General features: G+C 34.7%; 1 long non-coding RNA gene across 2 annotated transcripts in view; it reads left to right on the top strand.

Annotated features, from left to right (window-relative positions):
* Positions 1 to 17472: 17472 nt before the first annotated feature.
* The window catches only part of LOC134429268 (uncharacterized), a 59886-nt gene continuing 52100 nt past the window's right edge, over positions 17473 to 25258 (top strand). For both annotated transcript variants that reach the window (XR_010030564.1, XR_010030565.1), the window contains exon 1: positions 17473 to 17744. This is a non-coding gene — a long non-coding RNA (uncharacterized LOC134429268). The remainder of the gene's footprint in view (positions 17745 to 25258) is intronic.

Here is a 25258-nt window from a genome sequence, read left to right as displayed (position 1 = left end):
CCCTCACAAGACGACCTGTGTGAGAAGATGCTGAGAGCATGTGTGCACAGAGTTTTGCATAAAATGCTAGAAAGATAAAAAAACCAAACAAACAGAGAAATAATTTTCTAGTCTTTTTTAATGAATTTGGATGGTTGTGTCTAAAAATTCAATTCAATTCGAATTCATGCATATGTATGTTACCACTTCTGGAGGCAGAGACCTTGGTTGGTACAGTTGTTTTTCTAGATTAGTCCTGGTTCATGACCATTTCTAAGTGCATAATATTTCCTGCATGAGGCACCAATATATTCTGGAATTAGTAAGGATTTATGAGAAAGAAAAATAATGTGATAATGAATTATTCACTTGGTGTTTCTCAACAGCAAAAAATTTAGATAACAATGAAAATAAGTTTTTCTTTAGTATATGTTAGCTAAAGTTATCTTGGGTGAATACAGAACATACAAAAATATTCATTTTAATGTGATACTAAAATAATTGTTTCAGGCTTTTGTAAAAAAAGAACAAAAAAAAAAAGAACAAAAGAACAATAGAACAATAATCATTCTTCGATGTTTTACATTGTCTGGACAATAATATAGATTTCCTATAAAAATTACAAAGATAGTAACAGTTCAAGCAAACTCAATTCAAATCCTTACTGTTATTCTCTTTGTGTGCATGTAGAATTCCCATTGACTGAAATCAAGGTTACTAGTGGGAAAGCAAAATGCATTCTTGACTGCTGAAAGTCACGTAGCCAGTCACCTCATCTGGGTCACAGCTTTTTGATCCCCCATATTACCTCCCTCAAAACTGAAGTGTTTGCTAACCATAAATTTCAGTTTTTCTTTAATATTTTTTTCACGTTGGTTTTGTTGAAAATACTGTATTTCAATTTATTATAATTTAGATCACACAGAATTCTCTTTAAACTTAAGTGTGGAAGAGATAAAACACACAATTTTGAGTAGACTATGCCAAATCTTTCTGCACTCTTTTGCCATTTCAGTTTCATTCTCCATTTTAACTTTTTCTTATGTTTTTATTATATTTATTTATTATGTTTTTATTAGAAGGGTAAATGCTTTCAAAAGGTCTTTAGAACTTATTTTGCTGACAACGTCTCTCAGAACTCAGAGAAACCAGGGGCTCTTCCAGTGGCACTTCCAGGATCTATGTAATACATCACAAAAAGGGCACAAACAATGGGTAACAAAGCAAAGAGAATTTTCAAGGCAAGCAGGAGAACAGAAAAACTGCATCTAAATCACAGAGCATGCCTTGGATCACAATACTACTTGAAAGAACTGATGCTCTGCCATTGTGATGCTATCAGTCTCTATTAATTTCCTTGATTTTACATTTCCAGCTGTGCAACCCACAGGCAGGAACTTTAAAGGACTTTTGTATACATGGAAGAATTCCTTCACTCTCTTATTGACATTTTCTAATCGTCTCTTAGGTGTCTCCTCTCAGAGACACATTTTCCCTGCTTGTTACCTTGGAGGCACATGAGAATGGCATAAGGAATCAGAGAAGATCGATTCCCTGAGCTGCAAGTTGTGCCTTTGTTTAACTTTGTTTTTTCTTGTGTTTATACTCTGGAATTCTGCTCAAACAAAATCAACAGAACATTGACAGGAATTTGAAAGTAGAAGTGGAAAAAAGATGAAAAAGGTTTCCACTATTCCTTCCTCAAAATTAGGTATTTTCTAAAGGACAGGCCTTGGCTCATCTCAAGCTGGAGAAAATAATGCAGAAAGGAGTGAAATTTGCTTGTTGATATATTGCCAGGGAGACCCATCCCCTTGATTGATGAGTGCAAGCCAAGCAGACAGCTTTGTAAACTCAAACCTGGCTCTGTCCTAAGTGTGCTGTGCACCAAAACTGATTGACAAACTCCTCTGCTTGGACATCTCTGCTCTGCCTGCAGTGTCTGGACTCCAGACACTGTGCTACACAAAGTAGGAGATGAAAACCATCAGCAGGAGGAAACTTGGGAGTATTTTTCAGGGTTTAGAGGTCACTTCTGTAATGATAAAGAGTCTTGAATTTAAATAAGGTCTGATATGCAAGAAAAAATGTTTGTAGAAACATAATGTTCTTCATTAGTACCTTTACATAGTACCAAAACACATTTATAGGGTTACTGAAAGTCCATTACCTTTAAACCTGATCTTTAAGGTACAGCATTAATGCAAAGCAATGGAAACTACCAATGTGACCTTCATAACATATTAAACTTGCTAGAATGCAGAGGTGTGGTGTATTCTATCTGAAACTAAGCATAGAGTACATTTTTTTTCTCTCTATGTCTCCTCTTTCCTTTTTATTTTCCTTTAAAAACTGGATAGTGCAATGACATACCACAAATACTCATAAAACTTGTTTTGTAGCACTTGAAATTTTGGGAATGTTTATAACAGGTCTTAAAAGGATTTAAATATTTTGAGACAACAATAAAAACAAGTCTTCATTATCAGAGGTAAGCTGGTAGAATCTCTAAGGGTATTTCCACCTTGTAATGTTTCCAATAATAGATTAGTGTCTAAGAAGCAAAGGAATTTAGAGAGGTATTACAAGTTTAATTTGCTGCTGTGGGCATGTAACTAATGAATTAAAGTACATAGGGTTGTATCTATTTTGAGCATTATCTTGGTCTTGGGCAAAGACTCTCCTCTGCAAAAACATCATTTTCTTATCTTTGGATAGTAGAGAAAAAGATTTAATCCCTCACATAAATAATTGTTTCTTGATTGTTTCCATAAAAAATGAGAAACTGCATATCTGCATTAACCAAGTTTCCAGTCTAAACATGGGTTAGGCAAAGAGTATAAATTACAGAAGTTTGTTTTGAGACATAAAATTTTATTCTTTCTCAGGCCAGTGAGGTCTTATACTAACAGCATGGCCTGATTAATGCAAAAACTTTCTCCTAAGTAATGACTGTTTACTGTGAGTTGGCTGGAAAACCTGTTTATGATTATCACTTCATTAGTCAGCTGAAGAAATTGCTTGGTTTTAGAATAAAAATGAGAATAATTCTTACTAACAGGGCTAGAAATACACCCAGCACACTCACTTCATCCCACCCCAACTTTTTGTGGGGTGGGTACAGAGGAGGGCACTCCAGCCTGAACCTCCTTCTGGCCTTGGTGTCTTGGGAAAAACTCGAATGTGCCATTTTCTTAACCCTGCTCTGTTCCAGCAGGTAGGAGTTTCGCATCTTTTGTCATAATGTGTCCAAAGTGAAGAGCTGGTAATTTATTTGAATTCTTATAAGGACAAATCCAATGGTGAGACACTTTTAAAAACACTGTTCTGGCCTTTTTTTTCTGGTGATGGCCTTCTCATAACTTTAGTAGGAGTGCACATAGGAATGAACATATGCTTTTCAAAAAGTGATGGACAATTAAAAATATGAAATATGTCTGGTTACATTATAATTGCAGGAGGACATGTCTTGAGGGATTTTATGTTTATTTCAGATTGGGTGACTTGTTGTCAAATCACCTATGGTTTTTTCCTGTCCTTTATTGAAAGCCTGCAAGGGTTTTAACCAGAAAATAAAAGTGCAATAGGGCAATTCTCTCCAAAATTATTGCAAAATAAGTCATCAGCTATGCTACATTTCTTGAAGCTCTCAGGTCTAAACCATATTTCCTCAAACTCCACAATTCAATCTGAAGAATGGGAAACCAGGCTTTGAATCACAATTGCCCAAATTCTGTGATTTTGTTTTCCAAAACATTATGAGATACTTTTGGTCTTGGGTCAGCAAGGAGCTTTTAACTCCCTAAGATATTACTTATCAGTAGAGTTTGGATTTTAATTATTTATTTACTCTTCTTTTTGCTTTACTTCTGGATGACCAGTTCTGTGCTGGTTATTCATTCATTCCACTTCAATCTTTCACACCTCTGATTTATTATTGATGTATGAACTTAATTTGTTAACATGAATTTTGTAGCTTAGGTGGGGAACTGAAAATGTTACTAATTGGTAAAGGGGAGAAAAAAAGAGGTAAAATAATCACCAATGAATTGCCAATTTTTTTTACATAAATTTTTTCTTACATAAAAAGTTGAACATGGAACAAAAGCAACATTGCATTTCATTACACTCTACATTTCATGCAGATCTTAGGGACAACTTTGAAAAGAAAGCTTTACTTTCAGTTGCTACTATTAATGAAATTGCTCGTTTCTGAGTTGTGCAAACTCCAGTGATTGAGAAATTAATCAGAAATAACTGTACAGAGGAGGAAATTAGGAAAAAATTTAGGAAGAAAATTCTCTGATTTTCATGCTGCCTCATGCCACAATTGTCCTATTTTCTTGGATGTTGAGCTGAATCTTTATTTTACTGAAATAGATATGTTGCATTTTGAATTGTTTGTATTGCTACTTAAAGCATACTGCCTTCAAGTTAAAAAAAGTGATGATGGACTGGATTGAGAGAGGAATATTCAAAAGTAGAGACGAAAGTTAAAGATGGTGTCTGTCAGTTTTTGTGGGTAGGTCTTTATTTATTATTGTATTCTTTTTTTTTTTTTTTTGATTGTTTGAAAATGAAAAATAGAGCACCAGAAAATCAGTATCTGTATCTAAGCCAGTATCTACTTCTGTACCGAAGTGTTAGGTGAAGTTAGATGTTCATTTCATTCTTGAACTGAGTTGAATTAATTGAAATTTCATTCTTGAAGCAGCACAGGTTAACAAAAAATGTCATAGAAAAGTCACCAGCTTCTACAGAGTGAGGCTGTTATCCATGTCCTTTGCTCCTCAGCATATTACAAATAAAACCATATTTTTTTTTTCCTAACTGACAAGCTTGTTTTAGAACAACTTGTTATTCTAGAACAACTCAAAACTCTTAAAAATCTTTTTTTTTTACATCCACTTAAAGAGTAATCATTTTTCAATAACCAGTTTACAAGAATGTTCCTTAGAAGTGGATGCAGAAGGAGAAATAACTTCCATTTCCATGTTTTTCACAATTAGCTGCAGTACTTATTTTCAGCTTCTACAGTATATTTCAAGTTTCACCATTCAAGTAGAACAATCAGAAGTAATAAATTCAATCTGAGAAAAAGCTAAAAAATGGAGAAGGATCTTTTCAAATTCTGTCAAAATATTTGAATTCTTGTTGCTTCTAAATAAGTCTCTATCTAGGTAACTGTTGGCCATGCCAATCCAAGTACTTTGTTAAAATATGACTTTCATTTTCACCTATATTTGATATCATTGTCCACAGACAGCCATGCTCAAACCGAGCCTTACTCTTCCTCCAACTCTGCTGTAACTGTGGTTAATAAAGAATTGTCAAAATTATTATGAAAAATTTCAGAAGTTACTCTTACAGTAAGCTTTTAATAGTCTATTCTTTTTAAGCCCAAAGAATGCCTTGAATAAGATTTCATAACCAAAATATCATTTTTAATGTTATCGTATCTTCTTAAATGAAAGGAATTTATTTTTTTTAATGTTGGAAGTTGCTGGAAAAGAAAGCTCAAAATTCTATTCAGAACCTCTTTTTGATGAAATGAAATAGAAATAATTTTTTTTTTTCTGCATGTTAAAATTTATAACAATTCCAGATGAGGTTAAGTGATGATGGAGGGAGAGAGCAGGAAAGTTTCCTTTGCTTTTGATGTGAAAATGCAGCCCAGTGGGGTGGCTGCAGTGAGGTCTGGGATGTAACACTGCCTGTGCTGGCTGCCCCCCATCCGCACTCGAGTCCCCTTTGCTGCATTGACAGGCACCACTCCCACTCCACTCTCCCTCACAGCTGTGGTACCAGGCAGATGAAATGGGAGATGAAGTTGTGTCCTGCTTATAAATGTGTCTTCCCACCCCTTCCCCACAGGCAGCAGTTGTCTTACTTTGGAAAAGAAGGGATAACAGCAAAGTGTGTCAGGAGCTGGGACAGACAGCAGCTGGGGAAGCAATTCAGTACAGGATGTGAGAATTTTCAAATATCAAGAACTACTTAAAAGTTTTACCCAGAGTATAAAGAGCCCTAAATGAAACTGAAAACTGTTTTTGAACAGCTGCTACATTTTATATATTTGATCAGAGATTCTGCCCTGGTGTTACTAACAAAATAATTTAATTATGAATTTCAGATCTTTATGTATCAACACAGTAAATAGTTTACTTTAGGCTTTGTTTAGAAGTAAGTCTGTGCTTTATGTCTCATGTTTGAGAGAATTTGTGATTTTCCAAATAGCCTTGTAGATATGACCAATTCATAAATAAATTTTCTGTTTCCATTAAAATCAGTAGATGCTTTTCCATTAATTTCAGGAATAAAAGCAGTTTTTTATCATCTCTATATCAGTTATCAACTGTATTTTAATTTGCAATAAAGGAGTGTTTGATTATTTATATGGTTCAGTTACAATAGTCATTCCACTGACCTTTCAATTAATTCTTGATTTCCATGGTGAAGGTTTATTAACTTTTAATTGTTACTGTTTTCTCATTTATAGTGATTAAATTACACCTTATATCTCCATTTTGCAAGGCAATTCACAACCCCTCCACCTACAATGTACTTTTTCCATGAAATCTGATTGAAACAAACAATTGAATTTTAATTAATGCTTGCAGCATTTCAAAGGACCAGAGTGGTAGAGACAGTAAAATTTTGAGGCAGTGTTAAGTACTAGATGACCTCAGGGCTTTGAATCACAAATGGATTTTCTGAATTTCAAATCTAATTATAGCTGTCTCCTGAAAAAATCTGTCAGTTTGCTTACCAGCTGATCTGTCCTTTGTCCACGCAGGTCATTTTTGTCACCTGAGGTATCAGCAGGTCCTGTGACTCTACTCTGCATGTAAGAAGGCAGAAACTATGCAAGTTTTCAAAAATGCAGCACAGTCATTATGCCTTTTGTATTCTGCAGTTAAAAAGTTATTTATATAGATTATCCCAGAGCTATAATTTCACTTTCAAACAATGCTGGTTTTGGCATACAAAAAAAAGTATTCCTATGCCATGATAAAATTCTTAAATATTCCGTCATGACCTTGTGACAAGTAACTCAGAGGCAACCACATAAAAAATATAGACCTGTAAAATAAATGTGTGGCCATAGTATGACTTATAATCATGTGAAAATTCACTCTAAGGAGGAGGTATTTTAAAATTAAAATGGAAATTTTCAGTAGAATTATTAGAAAATTGATACTAAAGATAGACATGAGGCAATATTGACTCCCAGATCATATTGCTAATCCAGAATATTTTGACATGAACCACATTTAAATTAGTCAAAGTTCTTAGTCCTTCAGGGTAATTAGTACTAGTAGAAATGTGCAGTTTTCAAATTTACTACAGAGTGTTCTGGATTCAAAACAAATATAAAACATGATTATATTAGATTATGTACCAAACACAGTCAAGATTAAGTATTAAGTACTAGTTTAAATTAAACTAAACAGGAGTGAAACAGCAAATGTGTCTCTTACCTGTGGTTACTGGTCTTGAGAACCTTCTATTTATCTTTATCTCATCCCCTGCATTAAGCAGAATCACAGGCATTCTGCCATCACACTTTGCACCACAATGCACTGGAAGAGAAAATACACATACCAGAAGTTCTAGGAGAAAAACACAGCAAAATTTTATTGTTTATCTTTTTTACTTCATTAGGACCTTTCCGTTCCTCAGCTATTGAAATATGTTATGAAAAAGTTCATGTGAATGGTATAATGCATTTTTACCCAGAGTTTCCTTGTTCTGCAGGATAGCAGGTCCTCCTAATGGAATTATTAATAAAAATTAACATTGTGGGAAAAAAAATTCCTTCTTTGGAACAAATCTATAGATCTTGAAAAATTATTACAGCCTGGTTATTCTGTAGGTCCCAGGCAATTTTTCCACTGGTATAATCCCTAGCTTTGAACAATTTGTTGGATTTCCATTGCAAGATGGTGAATGATAAATAACAAACATCATGGACAGCTAACTAAATTTTTTCATTAATCCTCACATAAGCTTCTATCAAATCAGTCTTAATCTCAAACTATTGAAAAGATTGAGAGATTCTTTAAACAGCACTACAATTGTACCAATTCATGCTGAAAGGAGTGAAGTTTTGAATTTATTTTTTAGATCTACATTATTCACACATTTCTTCAGAACAAGAAACCAAAGACAGAAGGGAACTAAATCTATTCACAGCTGGAAGTTTTGACCAATAATATACCTGTTTAAAAGTGAACTCACACTACTAGGAAGAAAAAGATTTTTTTCTGCAGTTATGGGGAATTTCAATGAACTTAAAAATTATTGAGGTGCTTATTGTAAAAGAGAATTTGAGTGCCATTTCTGATTTTTTGGCAGCATGATTTGATATGTCTTTTTCCACAGCATTTTTTCCAAATAAACCCCAGATAAAGGAAGAATCCAACACATACAAGAAGAGGCCACAGGGACAATAAATATTGATGGACCCGGTATAGTTTAATTAGGAAAATTTGGTGGCTTTAAGAATTTATGTCATGCTTGATATAAAGAATTTATATCAAGATTGATGTAAAGTGAGCAATATCAAGCATAATGAATAGCAGGAAGAAGTATCTGTCCTCTTCATCCTCTGTGATACTGCATCTTCTTGATAATTGAACATCACATTCCCTCCTTACGGAGACAGAAACATTCATGGAGTTCACTGTTCTCATTGTTACTCTTTAGAAAATATCAGTTTTGAGGCACTACCTGTTATAAGGAGGTTTCAGCAAAGAATACGGGAGCTAAAAACTGATGGCAGGCCAAAGATCTCTGTAAAAACTTTGTTAGTTGTTCAAGGTGAAATGGCATAACTGTTTTTATAAGAAGAAAAATTCCATTCAGCATCCCCTGGCACTGCTGTGTTCTCTCTATCTGCCTCAAGGTTCTGTGTATCATCAGAGGGAACTTAACACTCACTGCTCCAGCAGTAATCACTGTGTCTCTGGATAACAGGAGAGAGAGGGTGGAACCCTCTAAACAGACCATAAACCCCTAGAATGTTTGCTGTCATCTTTCGTGTGAGCTCGTGTGCATGTGTATGTACATAGAGGTGTTTATCGGTACATCCATAGGTGTACACGTGTGTGTGCACACATTTATGCAAATACACACAAACACAATGCCCCAAATCAGACTATGAACCACAGAAAATTTGTGTGGTTTCTTACTCTGCAGAAGAAGTAAAGTATCTCCCAGCATGAATCATGAAGTGTGAGCAAAGACTTTCTGTGGAGTAGCTTAATGCACTGAAAACGCAAACCTGTAACTATGGACTCATTTGTGCGCCCATATGGGAGAGCTGTGCTTTAAAGAACTTGGTTTGTGCTATCACTTTCTACAGCCATTTGAGTGCTGTGAAATATCTGGTAATTATGAGTGAAATGCATTACAATCTGGATGTCTTCTCATCTCAGTGGTGACATGCTCTTGCATATTGTGTGCTCTGGAGGTGTACAAGTGAGAAAATGGCAGCGTTTTTGGCAGGGCTGCTTTGTAGTAGAGTAGCTTCAGGAATTTGAGAGTCATATTCAAAATGAAGCGTGGATTCTAGTCTGGTTTCTCACACTTCATATGCATTTTGAGCTCTCTATTTGAAATAGATCCACTTACGTTGACAGAATTGAATAATCATCGATTAAAAGGTTTGAACCTTGGCTTACCATGGTACTGCAGTGTACCTTAGCTGTTGTCAATTATATTAGGTGTCCAATTATTCTTCTGATTGCAGTTACAAACTCTCATCCTTAGTTGAGAAAGTCCTCTTGATTATGTTTGCACTGAAACTTGATCTGTGGAAAGTTTAAATTTCAGCAAATTGGCATTTCTGTAGAAACCCACCCCCACAAACGTCATAAAAGAATTCCTGACAATTTTCAACTACAAAGTAGAGTTCAGGAAGAGAGACACATTTACAGCCTGTCATAGAGGTTATGTAGGAAGTTCCTTTATTTAAAGATTATAACATTTAATTTTTGATTATATGTGCAATTTAGAATTCAAAATGAAATACCACAGTGATAAATAGCATTCTGTACAGAAATGGCAATAGTAGTGAATGACAGCAAGAGGTTAAATGCTAAGCTGACACTAATTTTCCACCACATCCTCTAGGTGTTATAAAAAGAAAATTCATCACCTAGATAAAATCACAACACTAAGATCAGGCAGGTAACACAAAAGGTGAACGAAAATTCAGTGACAAAGTTCAGATACCTCCCTACTTCAGCAGGGATTTAATGCAAAATCCAACAAACATATCTTTAATTGTTAGTATTTAAAAGATTTTAGTCACCGACAAACTCTTAATCATTCACTGCGGACAAAATTCTTCACTAACTTCACTTGTTATTTCTGTTAATCCAAATTGGGTTTCAGGGCTGTCACTGCATAAATTCTCAGTCCCAAGGGCTGGGAAAGAAGTCTAATTCTGTTTTCATTTAACCTTGCAAAAAAGTACGTTTTGTGATACTGATCCAACATTTAACAATCATTCTCCTTGTACTGAGAGTTCCTGCAGGCTGTCACTTTGCAGGAAACAGCAGAAGAAACACAAACCATCTCAGATAAAATTATTCAGGCTCGTTATTAATTGTCAGTAGTGTGACCTGGCTCAGTTTGTGCCTCACAGCAGCTGCTCTCCCTAGGGTTTATGCAGACTTGTAAGGGGATAAATGTTTGTCTTTGCTTTTGCATTTACCTTTTGCAAACATTAGGAAAATTCTTCAGCTTGCTACATTTCTTCCTTTCATGGAAGCATAACTAATGTGCTGATACAAGTAAGGTGTTTTGTTAGGATTAGTGTTATAAGTAGGAGGCAATAATAATAGATGGTAAAAATAGCTGATGCTATAAGGTGACATCAAATTTACTGCAAGGATGAACAAATGTGTGTCCAGACAGGTGGAAGTTAAACACTGAGCAGAAAGAATAGATGCAGGCTTCTAGAGGATCTCACCTTCTCCCCACACAACTTTTCAGCTGAGCTTTGCAATCAGATCTGGGAAAATATAATTATGCTCTTCCCATTTTTTTCTTCAAGCAAATATCCTTCTACAGAAAAGTTTAAAGTTTAATTAAGAATTTGCAGCACAAATCTTTTATAATTCTACTCAATGTGGTAGATTATGGGGATTTTGTTTTTCTATATTCTACATTAGAACATGTTGTAGTACAATGCCAAGTTAATTGGAACTGAATTATTTAGCATGCAACTCCATAAGTTTGAATTCCAAGATGTCAAAAGGTTGATTTCTTTTATTTCAGCTTGTTCTTTCTGGCAATTGTCACTAAAAGATAATGCATTTAAACATTTGGATGAGGCTGCTATTCAAAGTTTTGTAAAAAATTGTAAGTGGAAAAAATATCTGCCATCTCTGACCAGCCCAAAATTTTATTCACCTCATATCATGACCACTCTTACAGTTCAGTCTGTTCACTCCTAAAATAATTTGTTTTTTCACATACAATCATTGCTTAGGATACATCATTGCTTGGAAAGTGTTATCCAGGTTATGTAGAGTCTTTGACATGTTTAAATAAATCTAAAATTGTCAGGAGGGCTAAGCTAAATAGCACATGTGTCCAAATACTGAAAATGCTTTACCTGAGACACTGAGGTTTCTAAAACACTGCACAAGTTGCCCACTGCCAGGGGATGCCCCCCACATTGTCTTCTTCCTTGATAGGTAAATTTTAACTGTATTACTTTGTTCTCTTTCCAGCTTTTGAACAAAGGTGTCACAGTCAGAGGACTGGCAGAAGATTTCTTCAGCTGGAATTTCCTTGCAAATCAAGTTTTTCTCAGACTTAGGAAAAACTGAAATTTGAAGGGCGAAAAAGTCTTCATCCCAATCTTTCCTAAAAAATAGGTAACTGTTCAGACATCTTTGGTAAAATAGAAAAACTCCTTACAAAACTAGAACAAATCAGCTCATAATATTAGAAAATAAAATTTCTAAATAAAAATAAGCATTTTAACATGAGTGTTCTCGCAGTGATAAAGTTTATGATGGCCATCTTTAAAACTTAGTACATGCATGTATTTCTTTTAAAATACACTTAAAGCCACCTGTTCTCATAGCTTTCAGATGCTATATTTGGTGCTATTTTATGATTAAAAAAAAAAAATCTTTCCAAGCAACAATAATTCATCTATCTTTCCTTACCTTACTCAACAGTCGCCTCGCTAGTTACATTTCCACTGACTGGCCCGTCCTTACTTAATTCTTGATTTGAATTTGGGGACTAGGGAAGGTGTACTTGAATGTGGATAAACTTGAGCAATGAACCTTCCTCACTGTTCCTGTCTTTATTAAGTATTTTAGAATTAAATAAATTTTATTAGGTGGGGATTTTTTTGTTGTTTTGGTTTTTATTTCTGATAATATCTATTCAATCTGCTTGTATAAACAAAGTTAGTTTTATATATATACAAAAGCCTCTTTTGGGGCATAGTCCAATGATCACAGTGCTTAAAATCTGATACACTTGTGTCAAAATACTTTTAGTATATATATTACTTGAACTTCAGTTTTCTTTCTGAAGGTCTCCAGCTCCATGACTGTGAGGGTGACATTCTTGGAAAAGTCTGTAATTTCCCTTGGCACCAGGCTTCATTTGCTCAAAATATTCCATTCAATGATGCCTTCCTCTCACCATCAGGATTCTGATGCCTTCTGACAGTGATGATGGTGGCAGAATAAATTCTGGGGTTCTCTCCTTGATTTATTGCTTCAATATCATATTTTTCCTTTAATATTCATAGCTGTCCTTAGCAGAAAAGCCTTGCATTCAGCTCTGTGTATCCTTCTTTATAGTCAAGCAAATGTCTTAAGATGAAATAAGGATGGGATCCTAGCTTCTCCCTGTTCTATAATAATTTGGAGTTTCAGTTTATCATCTTCACATGTGTTGTTTTGATCCCTCTGCATTTCCTAATTCTCAGTTGAAACAAAAAGGCTATATCTCAAATTCACCTTTTCTTAAAAAGACTCATACACCTTTTGCCAAGCAAAAGAACTGAGATCTTAAATACTTTTGTATGTAAAATATTTTTTTTTGTGCATCTTCATAAACCAGTTCTCTAAAGGTCACAGGTATTTCTGAAGACACTGTACACCATAAAAAAGGCATGGACAAGAACTTTGAGGTGAGAGAGAAGGAAGCAAAAGCAATACTGGGGGTGAGAGATATCAAGGATGAAGTAAGGACATGCAAAGACTGACTTGGACAAATTGCAGTTCAGACTGGGACTGCAAAAACATCTAACCATCACTTCTTGTCTCTCTCCTTTCCCCAGCAGCCTACAGCTATAGGTCCTCCAGGCTTTCAAAACTGGCCCTGCTGATGAAAAACAGCAACTATCATCAATCATGCTGATGCAAAGTCAAGTACAGTGAAGTAGGAGCATTCCCAAAAATCTTATGGCTACTGCATCAAAAGCTACAATAAACACGTGTATGGACATGTGCAATTCATCATTTAAAATAGCTGTGGTACCTCTGGTATGGGTAGCTAAATAAAACAAGCATCTCTGATATATAAACTGAACATACCCAAGTGGATGTGTTTATTTTTAAAGGAAAATTATGACTTTAATTTCCCATCAGTATCTTTGAGACCATTTTGCTAATACTTTATCTAGTTTGTGATTATAATTTTTTCAGGTTAAAAAAATATCTTAGAGGTCACTGAGAATCTAGCAATTAAATGTTCAACCTTGCTTCTATTCATATTGAAAGTGAAAAATTTATCATGGTAGCACATTAGCTCCAGCTGTAGAGCCTGATTTCCCTGAATGCCCAGAGAATTTCAATGACAGTTTCAAGAAAAGTAATAGCTGTGGAAGTTAGGTATTAAAAGTACTAATATTAACTCTATTTTCTTAGAGTCATCAGTTATACAGTGTTTTACTGCATTTATCTGAGGTTTAAATGTTTGTAATGGGAGAATGTTGACTGTACAATCTACTTATTTATTTTTCACCATAACTGATAGTTAAGAAGACTGATACACAACTATTCCATATCAGTTGCCTGTTGATTTTGTGAAAGAGTAGTCTAAATATAATAAAGGAATTTGATTAATGATCCAGAACATTTAACCATGAGGAGGCTAAAGTCTACAGAATACATGAAGCGGATGCTCTTGTGCAGTCACAAAGCATTTGTTTCCCTGGTTTTCGGTTGTGCTCTCTGATGCAAAGCTGAAACCAGTCCTTCACACCCACTAGAGAAAATTCAGGTTCTGGACATGAAGCAAAGCTAACAAAGATGTGAAACAGAGTACTACTGTTTACAATAAATATTTTAGATCATAGCTTCTAGCAGACAGTTGTGTGCTGCTTTGTAGTCAGCTTCCTACACTTTTATTTGAGTAAAACACACAGCAGTGCAATAAGAATTACATTAAGTATAAAAAAATTCACTCAAAAAGGTAAGAATGAAAAATGAGAAAATTAATATAGTGTAACATCAACCTGTGTAGCAGCCAGACATAGATGTAAATAATCTACTCAGTATACTTGGTCAAATATGATATATTTGTTTCAGATCCCTTTGCCATTTAAACATTAAGTCATTAAGTGTTTTTACTGAAAGTATTACTAGGCAGGAATACTGTGCTTTGTTCTATGGGAAATCAAGCAATATTTTGGATATGATTTTCTAGTATAAGAAAGAAAAAATGAAAATACAGGGAAAAATATGCACTCCTAAATATAAAATAAGCAGGAAGGGAAGGTTTGACTATCACTCAAAACAAAATTATTTTATCACCATTGATGTGCAGTTCATATCATCCCAGACTCCTAAGAAAGGAAAGGAATGGTTTTCCTTTTCTCCTTTCCTCTAAACTCTATTGTTGTAATCCTATTTCCATCAGATATTGAGACTTTTATTTTTTGTTGTTGCTTTTCAGCCATTTTGTCAAAGGAGCTGGGGAAGACAAAGTGGCTGCTTACAGTCCTAGAAATTAATCTCTAGGCCACCTTTAAGGGTGAATTATGTGTATATTGTAGACTGGAAGGTGTCAGAGCTAGGAGTGGAAACAGGGATGAAGGAAGTCATACATATTCACACACATTTTTATTATCTCCCTGTCTGCATGGTGCTCACTGTGCTGACACATGTTGCCCTGATGTCTTTGGGTCATTAAAATGACAAGCTTGAAAAAAAATCCATTTTTGTCTTTATCTGACACATGTATTTCACCAAGGTGGACAATTCTCTTTCCTTGCAGCCAGATCCATAAGGCCAAGACATTCTAGCAAATGAGAACAAAACATGAAGTGATGTGATGTGCTCTGGAGCAGCCTGTGGTCTTGAGCTGAGAGAAATATTTCTTTTCCACACCATGGGTTCCTTCTGCTGGGATACAGAGCAGTTGTGACTTGTTACCACAAAGAAAATTATATTCTTTTAAAACTCTCTTAAAATATAAGTTTTTTTAATACTTAAAATTAAAATTTTCAAGTTTCATAATTAAAAATTGCTGAAAAATATCTTCAAGAAAATATCTGTTGGAGGTAGGAAACAGACTTTTGCTCACCTCAAGGTTTGCCACCTTCAAAGCCAAACACCTCTCCTTGTACTCATGAATCCCTTTTATGGCTTGGCTTCCTACACCCTTCTTTCTTCACTGTTCCCTTAAAAACAATGCCACAAGGAAATCCATGATATCTCTTTCTTACAAAGTAATGATTTAATAGTTAAATAAAGGTTCAGGAAACTATGCTGTGTTGTACTACCCAGGGAAATCAAAGTTGGTATTGTCTTGTACAAATCCCTGCAGAAATACCCAAATTTCAGTACTCCAAACCTTTTAAAAATTGAGGTAAATTTGACCAGTTGAATTACTATGTATCTAATCCCATATATCCAAAGACTACTAGGACTGACAGGGCTAAATCTTATGCTTCTGTGCAACTGAATATTTTCACTCTGTGACACTCCATGTAAATGACTTTTAATATAAGTTTCTATTTTTATACTGTTAATGTTTATACATATGCAATACACAGGTAAAACATTGAGTATGACAAGTTTTAAAATACTCACGGGGCTGAGATCACCACCTCTATGAAGGAGCTATATCATCATACTTCATATTTACCAAATGCCATTTCTTACTCTAACTTCATTTAAAAAAGGTGAAAAATAGAGAAGTGTTTCATATCTTCATTAGACATGAATGATTTGTTAGAGAAATATGAAATTTAGAATAAATATACATAATAAGTAAAATATTATTGATATGTCTCCTGCGTAGATTACATGAAAAAGCTCTTCAATTCTCAAGTAGGTGCTTAGCCACCACTGCCTGGTCAATCTCACCACCCTTCCTGCCCCTGTTGCTGATAGGGAGGTTTCTGTGTTTTACTTTAACAACCATTGGATGAAATCCATAATATACAGTGCCTAGCACAACATCAGAAGGAATGGACTTCCCTTGGTAAGAAGACACCTTGGGAATGGACCTCCCTTGGTAAGAAGACACCTTGCATAAAAATATCTCAAAGAAAATAGTAATGTTAATATTCAGTTTCACAGAATAATGAATTCAACCTAAGAGGTGCAAAGGAGCACAAGCACAGCATGGGAATGGCTCTTCACTGAACCCTTATCTTTGGCTTCATAAACATCTGAAGCATCTGAGGCAAACATCAGCCCATCTCCCAGTAGTCATAACCCTGCCAGTAATGTTTGTCATCACTTTTCCCTCCAGGAAGGAATCTGATCAATAAAACATATTTTTAAACTGCCTGCTTAGCACAGTATGAACAATGTCATCTAGCATTTACATATCAGCTTGTGCTTGTGCTGCTGCACACACACTGACTAATTAATCAACTAAAACAAAAGAAAGCCTTGCACTGTCTCTGTCTAACTGCTGCATTAAAATCAGAGGGTTTTTTAGCAATTCAGTTTAAGAAACTGAAATTTTCTCCATTAATGTAGCTTGACTTGTACCATTGTCTTTTATGTTTTGTGTATGTTTGTGTGTCTGTAATAGTACTCTGTCCACACAGTATTCTGAGCACTAATTTAACAGCAATGTCAGAGCACTCAGGGATGTGTACAATTACATCTCAGTGACTAAATGTCACAGACACAAGAAAAACAGTGAGGCAAAGAAATCATTCACAAGGATATCCTGATTGAAGCAGAACATGTTTTCCTGTAATGGAAGAGCTCATAGCAATGAAATAATATTTTAAAATTGAAAGAGCTCTTTCTACATGCAGGAAAAGATCTTCAATATTGTGAAAAAGAAGACAGGAAAGAAAAGACATCTCTAAAAGGTGGAAGCCAGTGCCTTGGGGAAACACCAAGGGTGAAGATCAACCTAAACTATGACAGTGTCCCACGAATCTGCAGGTGACAGTGCTAGAGTGCAATTAACTGTATTTATATTTTAACAATTAACTGTCCAACTAACTAGTTGGACACTATTCCAACTAATATGGACTTAAGCATGGCCAAGGCCTGTGCTGTAAAACTCCCTGGAGACCACCTAGATCTTGTAATCATTTAAACAGAATATCCACTTCCTCTTAAAGTAAGGTGTGATGCTTCAGATCTCTTTTTCTGGAGTAAATCTTAGTGAGAGTCTTACTGAATCTGTGTCACCAGCCCCTACCTGGATGTCAAGAATTGATTGTACAAGTACCTCAAAAGAAGACAATAATTCCTAATGTAGTGTGGTGTTAACCCATGCTGACAAGGAAGAAGAATGGGCCTGTAAGTAATTAGAAAATTCTTTTTTAGCATTATTATTTTTCATGTTTAACAAACCTTTGGAGTGACATATTTAATTTTTACCTCATATTAACTCCTTGTTAGATTTTGTGCTAAAAGAAGATAAAAGTTCATTCTCGATGAACGTAGCAAATTCTGGTTTCAGTTGCTAATGGAAATTGTTAAATGCTTTAAAAGTGCACATCAATACATACATATGTTCCCTCTCTTGCCCTGGGAACAACTATTTTCTTGCTCCTCAGTACAGTGAGTATGGGTATACAACTGTTTTAAAGTGTTCCCCAAAGTGAGAGCACAGAAAATTTTTGGCCAGTCTGACCAAGATAGTAGCTCATGATTCTCAGAGAAAATTAATAGTCCTACATCTCCACCTCTTTAGTTAGACCAGCTGCCTCAGGCCAGACCAAGTGCTCCAGGAAATCTCATCCTGTGTATTTTCAAGGAGCACTGGTAGAGAAAACAAAACTGACATTTTAGGGGCTGAAACAGGAAAACAAATACTGGTGAATATATGTTTCAAGAAAGGAAAGCTCAAACTAAGTCAGGACAGTAAGATCAATGGAAGGCTGGAAGGTAGACTTTAAATGGAGAACAGCAAAAATGAATAATTTTCAGTATTAAATTGTCTTCCATCAATATGTCAATAAATGTTTCCAATTCAAAACTGAAATGGCAGTAATTCTGTGGATTAGCTATTACTAACATACAATAGAAAGCAGGAAATAAGCAGAAAATGTCTGTGAAAACTAAGGTTGAAGCATTAAGTGACACAGTGTGTTTTGTCACTCAGTATTTTTGACATGTTTTTGAGTGTATTGCCATAGACCAGCACACCACTGTGTAAATTGCCATTCAGTTTTACTGTGGAAAACATCTGAAAAGTTGACTAGTTGTAGTGATTGCAGAAAGTGCTTCACTTCTGTGCTGTTCCAGTGCCCATATTCCTCAGTGGATTCTGTGTGAACTTACAAAGATATTTCAAGCATTCATGGCAACAGTTCATGCACAGGATCAAGGAATCATAGAAACATTTTGGTTGGAAAGAGGCACATGTGGATTTTACTAAAGGTCGAAGATTTTACCTGGCATTATCCTTTCATTACCAGTGAAAATACTTCAAATTCTCCTAATTATAATCATTATCCTTTAATACTGTGTAGTGCAGTATGTTCCCAAAACTACTGGCTTTGCCATAGTCTTAATACATGCAAAAGACCAATAGAAAATGGGGACAAAAATCCAACCATAAAATCAAGAAAATCTTTACAGTCCTCCATGATTACAAACAATTTTTAAAACATCTTATGGGTGTCAATGCAGTTTAAGATATTTACAAAGTAACATCTTTGTAAAGCCATCTGTTTTGAATTAATCTCCTGACAATGGAAGATGGGAGGAGAGTAAAAAGGAATGGCGAGGGAGTTGCTAATTCTATTGGCCAGGAAATTAGTAATGAAAAGTCAGGTTACAGGAAGGAATGAAGATCCATTTAATGTATAATTAAATATCCCTTTTAACAAATCAAGCACATATAATACCAACAAAAGGAAGCAGGGATTGTTTAGTACAAAAATATGCTGAATGAAATGGAGATTTTTTTGATGTTAAGAAATTAAATAGATTTCTGAAATCGCATTATCTTATTCTGAATAGAAAAGGCCTCGTCCTCAGCACACTGAAAGGTAATAAGTTTCAAGAGAGGATAACAACAAAAACTAGAATAAAACTGAAGTAAAGTCTATCTAAAGATATAACTGTGAAGGATTATAACATAAAGAGACAGTCCAGAGCTGCAGACTGTAATACATCTGAGAAGAATTGCAGATTCTAGTTTTCTCTTTTGCTGGTGATTAAAGCTCATGAAAGTAATACAAATAAAAATGCAAGAATGAAAAAGTACAATTATGAGGCAGGAAGAGATATTGTTGATAAAGGAGTAAATGATGGTTCAAGTTTTTTAAATATTTGGGGTTTTTTGATGAAATTATATTTCTAGCCAATGTGAAATTTTCTACCTACACATGTACACTAATAGATATATATGTATGTAAATATAAAAGGTAAATGCAGACTTTTGCAATAGTACATGTGGGAAATATACTTTTTGTCAGTGTGCAAAATTGCCAGATAATCCTTGGTTTCTGGGGCAGCTGTATTTTTCTAATCCCGCAGTGGTGATGAAATTAGCTGTAGGATGTGCTGTGAGGTGTGTTTCTTTGCCAGACATTTGAGAAGGATAAGAGTTCTTATTCTGTTGGTTTTTACTTCATGTGGCTGTGGTCTTGTCGGAGATCTAAAAATGTCTTTATGAATAACCTTTCCCAAAGGCCAACAGAAAATCCTCCTCAGGATTATCTTCTGTCAGAATCTTGTCTCCTGTCTCCTACAGGAAATAGAAAATAAATTCTACAATGGACCTAAGAGTTTGGTTTTCCTCTTTCTTTCTTTCTTTCTTTCTTTCTTTCTTTCTTTCTTTCTTTCTTTCTTTCTTTCTTTCTTTCTTTCTTTCTTTCTTTCTTTCTTTCTTTCTTTCTTTCTTTCTTTCTTTCTTTCTTTCTTTCTTTCTTTCTTTCTTTCTTTCTTTCTTTCTTTCTTTCTTTCTTTCTTTCTTTCTTTCTTTCTTTCTTTCTTTCTTTCTTTCCTTCCTTCCTTCCTTCCTTCCTTCCTTCCTTCCTTCCTTCCTTCCTTCCTTCCTTCCTTCCTTCCTTCCTTCCTTCCTTCCTTCCTTCCTTCCTTCCTTCCTTCCTTCCTTCCTTCCTTCCTTCCTTCCTTCCTTCCTTCCTTCCTTCTCTTTTCTCTCTGTCTTTTTATGAAATAATCAGACTTTAGTGGCTTCCTAAGCATGTTGCAAAAGACAAAATAATTAAGCACTGTGAAAATTCATATGTCAGGGCAGCAGGAAAGAAAAATAAATTCAGAATAAAAAATTGAAGGAGAGCAGTAATGTGCCGAACAAGTATTAAAATTAAAATGATTGGTCAATTATTTTCCAAAGAGCAGCTCTATAATAGTACCTTCCAGTCTTGAAATTTGATGTCAGTGTGATACCTTTTTCAGACAGAACAAATTAACATTTCCAGGGCAAGGAAGGAATATCAAGACACTTTCTGGTATTAAAAAAATCTCAAGGTCTTTCTTAAATGATTGTTAAAGTTTTTAAAATATTAATTTGAATACTATTTAAATTTCTTAATAGTGATTCTTTTTTCATAAAAAGAATCACTGGAAGATGGAAGACAATTTCATAAAAGCTTCCCAGAAAATATGTGTTTGATCTTGTCACAAGTTCAAAATGTGCCCTGTGTATTGTGGTCCATCTTCACTGCTTAAAGCTGAAGTAAGCCACCTTCTTTCAGACCTGAACATATTAAATTTAGAACATAATAGAAAAAAAAAAATCATTCAACTTAAATTAAGCTTCTTTTAAAGCCTGTGAGCAATATGACTGCATCATCTATTTGGAAAGATGATTCAATTTTTCTTTACTCATTGCATGAGGTTACATAATAATCAAATTTACTATAAATATTCACTTCGTTACCTGAAGTATAATGAACTTCCTTTCATTCTTTATGAAGGTTGTTTTGCAGTTCCTAGATTTTTTTTAAAATCATATTGCATCGAGTCATCTTATAATTTAATATACTTTATAAAAAAATATTCAGAGCACATTTTTCTCATGAAATTTAGCCAAACTGCATAAAAGAAGCATGTTTCCATCCATGTTCCTAATTAATTTTCTCCTTTCAGATATTAGATAATCAGTTTGGCTTTGTTTGGGCACAGTATTTCCAGTAGATATAAACTCATTTTTTATTCCTGGCTTTCAAGAAACAACATGTTAGTATTTGGCACAGCACAAAATTTCATAAATCACAACACTGTCTTTGGAATATGTGTGGAAGGAGATCTTCCTTGATGGGAATAGACACACCCTTTAGGCACAAGATTCATTGTGACTTTTTAAAGGAGATTATTTCTGGTTGTGCTTCCCTCAAACATTCCTGAGCCTAGGACATCCTTTTTGTGTTCTTAGTTCCTGGAAAAATTATCATGTATTTGAAATGTGATTAATCACACTTTTAGGATTGCAGGATTGGAATCTAATTATACATATTGCAGTAAAGAGGAGAGAACTTATTCATGAGACATGAGTACAGAGGGTGAAAGAAGCAGGAATCCAAGATACGCCATGGTATTTGCACACTATGATTGCAGATTAGGACACTTATTTAATTAATTTTTTTTAAACACCCCTGGGCACTCTACCCTCAGAAAAAAAACAAAAAACAAAACTAACCAACTTTTTCTGTTTTGGACCTTCTAAAACACATCTTTAATGAGCACAATCTACTCCATTTCTTGCTTCTGTATGTGCATCTTTCTGTCTGTCTGTCTATCTGATGCAGACATATTTTAATTAAAAATCCTTCCTTAGGGTTTTTCCCTTCTGACAAGCTGAGAGGCCTCAGGAACAAAATGTAAACAATTATTATCTGCTGCTGTGGAATGCAACAGGTGGATCCGTGATTGTTCTTGTGTGGATGTTTGGAATTAATGGCCAATCATGGCAGAGTTGGCTCTCTCTCTGTCCGAGCCACAGACATTTGTTGATTCAATCTTTTCTATTCTTAGCTAGCCTTCTGATGAGAACTTTTCTTCTATTCTTTTAGTGTAGTTTTAATTGTAATATATATCATAAAATAGTAAATCAGCCTTCTGTAACATGGAGTCAGATCTACATCTCTTCCCTCATCCTAAGACCCCTGTGCCCATCGTCACAATCTGTCTATCTATCCATCTATCTATCTATCTATCTATCTATCTATCTATCTATCTATCTATCTATCTATCTATCTATCTATCTATCTATCTATCTATCTATCTATCTATCTATCTATCCATCCATCCATCCATCCATCCATCCATCCATCCATCCATCCATCCATCCATCCATCTAATCTCACAGAAGTCATCAAGGACACTAAATGAAGACAAGTTTCCTAGGCATTTGCATCATGATAGGTTCAAATTTACATTGAAAAGTTAAAGAGAAATGTTTTTAAATGTTCTCAATGCTTTGTGGATATTATCCTGTTTATAACAGCTCTTCATGGATTTTAATCCAGCTATTTCATGAGTTTTAATCCACATAGTAGGACTTCAATTGAAATTCCCAATGTTTTCCAATTTCTAATTGGAAATAATAAGGAAAAATGAATTGCTATTCTTAATTATTAAATTAAACCACTTTGCAAGCAAATAACTTCACTAAAACTACAGGAATATCAGCTTATGGGCCAAGTTTATCCAAAGTTTACAGGTTTTTCATGTTTACCTGTAGCACTTTACAGGTCGACAAATTTGACAAAGTATTGAGCTTAAACACATAACACCTGAGTTAATTTAAAAAAATAGTATAGGAGAAAAGGGTATTACATGGAGAAAAACAGAACAGAAAGGTAGTAATGAGATTTTCAGGTTTTGACCATCATAGATTCATGGAGAGACAAGAGTCTTTAAGAGCTGTGACAGTAGCATGACTGTAATAACCATGGAATAAAATACAGTAGTGGTTATTTGGCCTTAATAGGATTCTACTTTTGTGAAACATGCTGGGAGATTTAGAATAGGCTACAAAGAGAGACAGAATGACACAAATTGGATTTAGCTACTAGTTTCATATGAATTTATGGGAACAATAAAGCAGGTGGAGTCACACTTGACAGTTTTAGGGGATTGAAACAAGGGAGTTCCAAGGCAAAAGCTATATAAAACATACAGTTGGAAGGACAAAGCTCACAAAACAACAATAGAAAAATGTGCACTTTCCAAAAGGAAATTGCAGCATTTAATATTGCATTTTTCTTAAAGACATTTACAGGTTTCTTTTCTTACACCACAGGTCAGCAGCATTAACATTTTTTGTAAATAAATTGACCTCTAAACTCTGTCAATTTTTTGAACATTTCTTTGTCACTCAATGTTGTTAGTTGATATTTTATAATACTGTTAAAATGAGACATCATGCCATTGGTACGTGTTTACTATTTTACTATAATAATCATGGTAAAATTATTAGGAAATTTGTTATGCAGAGTAAATAAAGAAGAAAAAAAACCACAAACCAGTAGCTATTTTTTTATCATACATTTCTTTATAAAACAGACTAAAAAATTTCACTGCTATTTATCACATATCCAACAGAATGCCTAATGAGCCATGTGAAAGAGTGCTAAATAGGTGGTAACTAGCAGTGTAGACAAGAAACAAAAATGTATTAGGAAGTCTAAGACTTTTCCCAAGATAACATTTTCCTAAACTAAAAAGTCAACAATGACTTGTGAAATCTCTAGAAAATATTAGTATTAAATTCGGCATTTTCTGGAATAAATATTATGTACTAAAAGTAAAGTAGGAGAGATTAGAAATTATGGCAGATTATATAAAATGCAACTTTTGCTTACAGCTTCCTCCCTTTACTATGCTGCATTCTTTGAAGCCTCCAGCTATTACTGAGTGGAGGGAGCAGCAGCATAACAGTGTCCATACAAAATGCAGAATCCACATTTTTACCAACATTTCTGCATGAAAGTCTTTCTGACCAGTTAATGGCAAAAATGATGCAGGAAAGCTTATTTAAAAGAAGTAGAGAAGGGTAGAGGAGAAAACAGGTATAAAAAAGCTGTTGATTGAAATACTGGGACATGATCTTAAATGACAGTGTCCTGATTTGTGTGTATGGGATTACATCAGCACAGGATCTTACACTTTATGTAAATGTACAAAGAAAAGCAAAGATTTCATGGAACATTCTAATACTCCCATTCTAACTTTTAACTCAGTAGATCTTATAAATTTCCTTCTTTAACTGAGGTTAGAAGAAATGAATATATATGTGTCTGTGCATGTGAAAAGAGATATAAAAGAGATATCTTTTGATACTAAGTAGGTGGCTATGGGCATTTCATAATTATGAAATCCATTCACACCAGACAGGTCAAAGCATTTCTATAACCATCTTTCTCCTGCCTTATATTCATATTGTTTGTGGGAATGATTTGATACATTTTCAAGTCCTGACAGTAATACCAAATGTTCAATAAAAAGTTCATTATACTCCTAAAATGATATTCTTTGAGTATTTCAAAGTGGGCACAGTCTACTTCTCCCAAATTGTCTCATTACAACTTTCACAAAACCTTTCCCTAACCCTGATGCATTTGAACAATTCTATTAATGATGAGAAGCATGAAATCTGGTAGCTTTGGACACCTTTTGACTTGACTGAAGATTGTTAAATAATTCATTCCTGGCTGTCCTCATTTGTTTCCTGCTTTTAAGTTACACATGGGATTTAACTGCAGTTTGTAGCTATTTCCTGCTTAATGACAAGTTCCTCAGTAGGAAGATTTTTCCAGGCTCTTACAGCTTTACCACAGGTATACATCTGGGTGATTAGCTGAAGAAATGCATGATTGAGCCAAGATATTTGC

Source organism: Melospiza melodia, chromosome 1 (assembly GCF_035770615.1).
Source record: "Melospiza melodia melodia isolate bMelMel2 chromosome 1, bMelMel2.pri, whole genome shotgun sequence".
NCBI lineage: Eukaryota > Metazoa > Chordata > Aves > Passeriformes > Passerellidae > Melospiza > Melospiza melodia.
Note: the sequence above shows the minus strand (reverse complement) of the source record. Positions and strands in the feature narration are given on the sequence as shown.